This window comes from Eucyclogobius newberryi, unplaced genomic scaffold (assembly GCF_026437365.1).
Source record: "Eucyclogobius newberryi isolate DKJ021-1_F unplaced genomic scaffold, fEucNew1.0.hap1 SCAF_10, whole genome shotgun sequence".
Classification (NCBI taxonomy): domain Eukaryota; kingdom Metazoa; phylum Chordata; class Actinopteri; order Gobiiformes; family Gobiidae; genus Eucyclogobius; species Eucyclogobius newberryi.
The window spans coordinates 34,534,927-34,544,076 of NW_027315724.1; positions in this window are offsets into that span (position 1 = coordinate 34,534,927).

A 9,150-nucleotide genomic window follows, 5' to 3' on the forward strand; every position below is an offset into this window, starting at 1 on the left:
TCAAACACCCTCGAAATACACATTTAACCATCACAGAACTCCCAAAGACATTTAATAAGGTCAAAATGTTACTTAGTTCTAGTTTAACTCCTCCTGTCACTCACTCAGGGCGTTGCTGTGGCTGTCCAATAGGAAGTGTGGGCGGGGAAACGTGCTTTGTTTGAGCGTAGAGCGGCATTCACGACAAAAATCAGTGAATCACAATCTTTTTTTTGGATCATCACAAGAACGAGATTTGATTTTGGTCATATTTCCCAGCGCTAACTACAATGATAAATACCTCGTGCGAACAAATGTAGCAGTGAGCGGTCGACTTCCTGTGCGTGTGTCAAGACTTTACCTCATTTAAAGCGCTTCTTGCTGGGAAAAGCCAATAAATCAATTAAATACAAATTACTGAAAGTTGGACCATATTTGTGCAATCCACTTTAAAAAAAAAAAACTTTTGCGTAATATTTGAATTTTTTCTAACCTGGCCGGCCAAGAATAAACACTTCTCCCATACTTTACGAAGGTGAGAGTCTGGACACTCTCAAATGGTCCGTCGGTATCAACACAAATTTATCACAATGTGTCACAGGGGACTGAAAAACATCACGGGTATTTGTAGAATCACAAAATGCTGTTAATCTGAGGGAAGAGGTTTGATTTGGCTGTATTTATAAATGATAGATGACCAAATAGTTCCTTCGTTTCAAATGCGTGGCTGAAATAAACAAATCTGATTGCACGGTTCTGTCTGGGTTTGCCTACAAAGCAGAGGATGTTACCACATCCTCTACCAGACTAATAAAACTAATACAACTACTAAAACTACTAAACTACTAAATCACGTAGAAGTTGATTCTTCAATTGCAAATATGAATAGATTTGATGCTTTTCATAATTGTGTTCCCGTTTGGGTCGTTCAGAAAAAGCGCCTTCATTTTACGGTCTGTTCTGGTTGATTTGACCTGTGGGTCTTGATGTGGTCATCCTTAAAACCACAGCTGGTCAGACTGAGGTGCAGTAAAACACCAATCTAAGTCCATCATCTTTACAAGCCTCTAACCCATACCTTTACATCATACACATCTGTTTAAGTACTCCTCGTGCCAGATGCCCTCCCGTCCTGTTACTCTTACACCTCTGCAGACATTAGAGCCATGTTTCTGCTCACAGCTCATTAGGACCAATGAGTGCTGTCCACACTTCATTTACTCTGGCTCTGTGTGGAAGAGCGTTCACTTCTTATCTTTAGGAACGGGAATTCCTCTGTTCATTTTTATTCAGAGAGAAAAGCACTGGACAATAAACCGGCTTTTGCAGTGGTTAAATAGGAAGAAGTTCTTTTATACTAGAATAACTTGGAGTTCAACAGGTTATTTTACGAAGCAACAACAGATCATTCAATTGAATGTCTTGTTTTTCTTTAAACACAGAATCCTCTAGATAGGGCTGGGCAATATGGCAGTGTTTTTTATTCTTATACATTTTTTAAATACAAAAATAAAATAATAAGGACTTTTAGTGTGCTTTCATAATCATAAACAAAACAGACTTCTAGATTTTGCCATGTAACATCAGAAATGGTCAAATTTCTTCCTCAAAAATCTGAACTCCAAACCACAGGGTTTTAGTGATAGAGGATTGACATCTCGATTAATAAGAACAAATACATCATAAACGATCAACTTGAAGATACTTTTCATGACATTATTCATTTACATATGACTTTTGTTCTACTGCCACAGCGTTTCAAAGGGTTTGATGGCAGCGCCAAAGGCCTCTGTGGCACCAACCACACACCACCCGCCACACACCACCCAACACACACCACCCGCCACACACCACCCAACACACACCACCCGCCACACACCACCCAACACACACCACCCGCCACACACCACCCAACACACACCACCCGCCACACACCACCCAACACACACCACCCACCACCCAACACACACCACCAACCACACACCACCCAACACACACCACCCAACACACACCACCCGCCACCGCCACACACCACCCAACACACACCACCCACCACCCAACACACACCACCAACCACACACCACCCAACACACACCACCCGCCACACACCACCCAACACACACCACCCGCCACACACCACCCAACACACACCACCCGCCACACACCACCCAACACACACCACCCACCACCCAACACACACCACCAACCACACACCACCCAACACACACCACCCAACACACACCACCCGCCACACACCACCCAACACACACCACCCGCCACACACCACCCAACACACACCACCCACCACCCAACACACACCACCAACCACACACCACCCAACACACACCACCCACCACCCAACACACACCACCAACCACACACCACCCAACACAAACCACCCAACACACACCACCCACCACCCAACACACACCACCAACCACACACCACCCAACACACACCACCCACCACCCAACACACACCACCAACCACACACCACCCAACACACACCACCCAACACACACCACCCACCACCCAACACACACCACCAACCACACACCACCCGCCACACACCACCCAACACACACCACCCGCCACACACCACCCAACACACACCACCCACCACACACCACCCAACACACACCACCCGCCACACACCACCCAACACACACCACCCACCACCCAACACACACCACCAACCACACACCACCCAACACAAACCACCCAACACACACCACCCACCACCCAACACACACCACCAACCACACACCACCCAACACAAACCACCCAACACACACCACCCACCACCCAACACACACCACCAACCACACACCACCCAACACACACCACCCACCACCCAACACACACCACCAACCACACACCACCCAACACACACCACCCAACACACACCACCCACCACCCAACACACACCACCAACCACACACCACCCGCCACACACCACCCAACACACACCACCCGCCACACACCACCCAACACACACCACCCGCCACACACCACCCAACACACACCACCCGCCACACACCACCCAACACACACCACCCGCCACACACCACCCAACACACACCACCCAACACACACCACCCGCCACACACCACCCAACACACACCACCCAACACACACCACCCACCACCCAACACACACCACCAACCACACACCACCCGCCACACACCACCCAACACACACCACCCGCCACACACCACCCAACACACACCACCCAACACACACCACCCGCCACACACCACCCAACACACACCACCCGCCACGCTCCACCCAACACACGCCACACACCACCAATCACACGCCACCCAACACACACCACCAACCACTCACCACCCGCCACACACCACCCAACACACCCCACCCAACACATACCACACACCACCCAACACACGCCACCCAACACATACCACACACCACCCAACACACACCACCCAACACACACCACCAACCACTCACCACCCGCCACACACCACCCAACACACCCCACCCAACACATACCACACACCACCCAACACACACCACCCAACACACACCACCAACCACTCACCACCCGCCACACACCACCCAACACACCCCACCCAACACATACCACACACCACCCAACACACACCACCCAACACACGCCACACACCACCCAACACACACCACCCAACACACACCACCCAACACACACCACCCAACACACACCACCCCCCACACACCACCCAACACACACCACCAACCACACACCACCCGCCACGCTCCACCCTCCACCCAACACACACCACACGCCACACACCACCCAACACACACCACACGCCACACACCACCCAACACACACCACACGCCACACACCATCCAACACACACCACACGCCACACACCATCCAACACACACCACCCGCCACACACCACCAACCACACACCAACCAACACATGCCACACACCACCCAACACACGCCACCCAACACATACCACACACCACCCAACACACGCCACCCAACACATACCACACACCACCCAACACACACCATACACCACCCAACACACACCACCCAACACATACCACACACCACCTACCACACATCACACACCACACACCACACACACATTCACATAAAGTGGCTGACGTTGTTGGCTCAGGGACAAAGGTCTAAGTTGAGCTCACACAGCCGACCTTCTCTTTGGGGGTGAGCGCTCTAACCACTCAACTACTGAACCTTATGTCACCTTTTACACTATGTATTGCTTTGGCATGTTTTATGTTCCAGAGCAGGAGGAGGCCAGCTTGCACTCTCGCCTTGGGCCTTCTGTGCAGAGGTCAATGTTTTTCCCGTGAAAAGGTCAAATCCTTGTTGGTCCTGACCAAGCTCAAGGTCTGGAGATGGGTCCCGGGTGCTGCACTTTTATTCCTTCATTTTTGACCGCTTGTGCCCATTAGGGGTCGAGAGTGACTGGAACCCATCCCAATGACTTTGGGCCAAAGGCAGGGCACAGCCGGGACAGGGGCCAAAGGCGGGACACAGCCGGGACAGGGGCCAACTCGTCGCAGGGTTATAAAGCACTTTTCTACCGTCAAGGCACTCACATCAAGGAACCAGTCACCCATTCACACACACAATCACACACCAGTTGTTCGCAGACACTGGGGGCGAGTTGGGTTAAGTGTCTTGCCCAAGGGCACAATGGCAGTATTCACCTGAGGCAGCTGCGATCGCACCGCCAATCTGTGGGCCAGTGGATCTGACCGCTCTACCGGATCAGAAGATTCTAGAAGAATAACTAGAATTATGTATGGAATGTTTTGTGCTCGCATTAACACAGCTTTTGTTGAATTTCTGACTTCACACAAGCCTTGGTTACGTGACTTCCTTTTTACTGACATTTCAAAACTTCATTTCGTCGCCCACTTTAGCTCAAACCTTTGAAGTCTCACTGCTCCTGACAGTTTACCCCAGCTTGCATTGACGCGCGTGTCAAATGCAGAGGACAAATTTCCCTGCGGGGACAATAAAACGTACCTTAACAGTAACTTTTATTTCACAGCCCGAGCAGTTATTTCCAAGTGGATATTTTTTATTTCAAACAATGGCATTGAAGTGGCGGGGCCTGTGAGCAGCTGTCAGCCCGCATTCAAACGGGACGCCGTGGCAGTGGTGGCATAGAGAGCCAGAATCACAAACGTCCCAGTAGAGAGCGTGGAGGAAGAGGGGGGCGTCCTCCGAGACCAGCAGCCAGACGAGGAGCACCCGAGCCGGGACTGGAGCGAGACTGCGAGGGAGGAGGGACGGGACGGGGGGGGGGGAAGAGCCGTCCTGGTCCCTCCTCACTTACTCTGATATTAAGCTTTTATTGACACACCTGCTGCCACCGGGACACAGGCTAAACTCCGGCTCCTCTGCTCAGTCAAACACAAACACATCTGCTCCCCTCTCTGGATCCTGCCCCGGGAGAACGGGGGAGAGACGTCCAAAAATACACTCCTGTCCTGGTTCACTTCACTCATCAGCGCTGCTCACGAAGCGACGGCAACGAGGCCAATGTCAAAGAAAGAAAATGAAAGTGTTTTGGGATTTTCATGCAATTAAAGGTAAGAAAAGAAAAGATAAGATAAGACAACCTTTATTTGTCCCACAATGAGGAAATTCCAGTGTTGCAACACAGATTAGGCACAGAAGTAAATAAATAAAAACAGGTAACTTATAAAAACACTCTTGTAGAAAAACTCTTATTAAAAACCTCTTATACTCCTGATAAAAATAATAATAATAACACTTGGACAGAGAGTATTGCACCAGGATGATTGACATTGTGTCTCAGTATTGCACATGATTATGAAAGTATTGCTCATGATTATGCCAGTATAGCACATGATTATGACAGTTTTGCACATGATTATGTCAGTATTGCACATGATTATGACAGTTTTGCACATGATTATGACAGTTTTGCTCATGATTATGACAGTATTGCACATGATTATGACAGTATTGCACATGATTATGACAGTATTGCACATAATTAAGACAGTATTTCCCCCTGATTATGACAGCATTGCACATGTACATGATTATGGCAGTATTGCACATGATTATGACAGTATGGCAGTATTGCACATGATTATGGCAGTATTGCGCATGCTTATGGCAGTATTGCACATGATTATGGCAGTATTGCACATGATTATGACAGTATGGCAGTATTGCACGATATTATGGCAGTATTGCACATGATTATGACAGTATTGCACATGATTAAGACAGTATGGCAGTATTGCACATGATTATGGCAGTATTGCACATGCTTGTGGCAGTATTGCACATGATTATGACAGTATAGCACATGATTATGACAGTATTGCACGTGATTATGGCAGTATTGCACATGATTATGACAGTATTGCACGTGATTATGGCAGTATTGCACATGATTATGACAGTATTGCACATGATCATGATAGTATTGCACATGATTATGACAGCATTGCACATGTACATGATTATGGCAGTATTGCACATGATTATGACAGTATTGCACATGGTTATGACAGTATTGCACATGATTATGGCAGTATTGCACATGATTATGACAGTATGGCAGTATTGCACGTGATTATGGAAGTATTGCACATGAGTATGACAGTATTGCACATGATTATGACAGTATGGCAGTATTGCACATGATTATGGCAGTATTGCACATGCTTGTGGCAGTATTGCACATGATTATGACAGTATAGCACATGATTATGACAGTATTGCACGTGATTATGGCAGTATTGCACATGATTATGACAGTATTGGACGTGATTATGGCAGTATTGCACATGATCATGACAGTATTGCACATGATCATGACAGTATTGCACATGCTTATGGCAGTATTGCACATGATTATGACAGTATTGCACATGCTTATGGCAGTATTGCACATGATTATGACAGTATTGCACATGATTATGGCAGTATTGCACATGATTATGACAGTATTGCACATGATTATGGCAGTATTGCACATGATTATGACAGTATTGCACATGCTTATGGCAGTATTGCACATGATTATGACAGTATTGCACATGATTATGGCAGTATTGCACATGATTATGACAGTATTGCACATGATTATGGCAGTATTGCACATGATTATAAGATAAGATGAGATAATCCTTTATTGTCCACACATGGGGAAATTTCATTGATACGCAGTAGATCCAGAGGAAAAGGACAGATCACAGAATATAGGAAGTTTAAAAAACACTCTCAATAGAAGAACTCTTATAAACAAAAACTCCTATAGACAAAACCTCCCATTCCCAACAAGGGATGGAGGGGAAAAATTAGGATGTCCGCCGGGATAACGTGACGATCTCCGGGTAAGACGATGATTATGACAGCATTACACGTGATTATGGCAGTATTGCACATGATTATGACAGTATTGCACATGATTATGATAATATTGCACATGATTATGAAGCTGACACATGTTCAGGGCTAACAGAACTAAAGTTAAGACGTAAACATATTTCATTTTTCGTCTTAATATCATAAAATGTGCATTATTTGATAACTCTCAAGTCATGTGACTGCTGAATATACCTTCATCGTATTGAAATAAACCAAAAATATGCTTCTTTGTTTGTCTGTGTTTTCCCAGATCCAACAGTTTCAACAGGACAAAGGTTTTTAAGAATGAACACGTTTCGCCCTCATTCAAGTTGGGTGTGTGACGAAACGTATCGTTAAAAATGTTACAATTAAACTCTTGAAAACCAGTAAAGCAGTATTTTAAGTATTGATACACATGTTTGTCCAGTAAGACATAAAAGTGCTAAAAGTAATGCATTTAGTCGATTTGAGACAAGATAAAGTCATGAGGACAGTTTTTAAAATCAATCTAATAATATGTAATGTTTTCCACTCCTATGCAGAAGTCGTTAGGCCAGACGACTTTATGTTCGACACTACTTCTTCTTCCTCGGATCATTGATCTCCTGAAAGAGTGACGCGTCACAACAGCCTGTAAATAACGATTTAATCTGGCGTTTTTCATGACAAAAAAGCCTTACATTTAAATATCGGCAGCTGTTTATTAAGTGTGCAGTTGTTGGTCCTTTGTAACTGACAGACCCATTAGAGGTCCAACCCGAGCCGTGCCATTGTCCCGTTGCCCCCGGGACACGGCTAATAGAATCAGGACTGGACTCGGCCCGAAGATGGATGAGCCGAGTTTCCTAAAAGGAGCAACGGCCTCAAAAAGACGGGCGTCCCGAGGAGAGTCCGCGGACCACCTGCTCCTCCTGACCCCGCCCTCCTCCGCGGGACTCAGCCTCTCGCAGACTAATGGGACCCCGCGTGGTCATTTGTATCCCTCCGCCCCCCCACGGACCCCACACCCGGCGGCTTGCAGGGCACACACTGAGCTCCGGCTTGGGTGTCTGCGGGAACATTTTGAACATGATTAAAAGACTAAATATTTTTCATGGGTAATAGTGTTAAAACTTAAATTCAACGCGTCATGAATAAAAGTAGTGAACAAAGTAATTGAAAGTGCTTTACAGAAGAGGAATGGACTTTAAAAGAGAAGAGTGCGGCACGATTGACATGCCGAGAAGGGAACCGTTACTTGTCCAAAAAATGGGGATTGATTATATTAGGAACACATTTTATTTGTGTCTGTCTTTTTTCTGTTTTTAGAGATTTTACACTTCCTGTTGGTTTTAGAGTGGACTTTAGAGCTTTTACACTGGCTTCCTGTCGGTTTTTTGAATGGATTTGAGCGATTTTACACTTCCCCTTGGTTTTAGAGTGGATTAGAAATTTGACACTTCCCATTGTTTTTAGAGTGGATTTTAGAGCTTTTACACTGGCTTCTCGTTGGTTTTGGAATGGATTTTAGCGATTTTACACTTCCAGTTGGTTTTAGAGTGGAATATAGAGATGTTACACTGGCTTCCCGTTCCCGTTCTTTTTAAAATGTCTCTTAATGGTTTTACTTTTTTTAAATTTCTGTATATAGTGGTTCTTATTTTATTTAAATAAAGTTTTCTTGCTTAGGACTACAGTTACATGTTTCTGTTTGTAGAAGAACAGAAGAGAATGTCCACAGTGTGTTATTCTGTACTGTCTTTGTTTAATAAATGAATGCATGGATAATAAAATATACTTAAAAA